Genomic DNA, 412 nt, shown 5'->3' with positions numbered 1-412 from the left:
TTTTAAGCCCGCTAAAAAATTTAAGCCCACTTTCCCTAAGCCCCGAGTTTGTGGTTTTCAAAAAAGCCCTTTAATGTGTTTTCCCTTTATACTGCTCTTATAAAATTTGAATTTTTCCAGTTCTGAACGAATTCGCCCCAAAGGGGTATAAATTTAAAACGCCCTTTTGAAAAATTTGATTTAAATCAAACATGCAAAATTTATCATGCCTTTTTTTATGTCAAATTTTGGGGGCAGGGGCATTTTTTACTATCTACATTTGGGTTTTATTTTTTTTCCTAAGTGCCTTTAAAGCGCAAAAAATTTTTTGCCCAATGTGCAATGTCTTATATTCTTTTGGAAAAGCAATTTTTGGGGGAAAAGCGCAGGGCTAAACATCTAAGCCACCTTGGGCATTGTATTCCACCTAGAT

Source organism: Ruditapes philippinarum, unplaced genomic scaffold (genome assembly GCF_026571515.1).
Source record: "Ruditapes philippinarum isolate M1 unplaced genomic scaffold, ASM2657151v2 ctg2314_1_1_1_1, whole genome shotgun sequence".
Taxonomy (NCBI): Eukaryota; Metazoa; Mollusca; class Bivalvia; order Venerida; family Veneridae; genus Ruditapes; species Ruditapes philippinarum.
Note: the sequence above shows the minus strand (reverse complement) of the source record.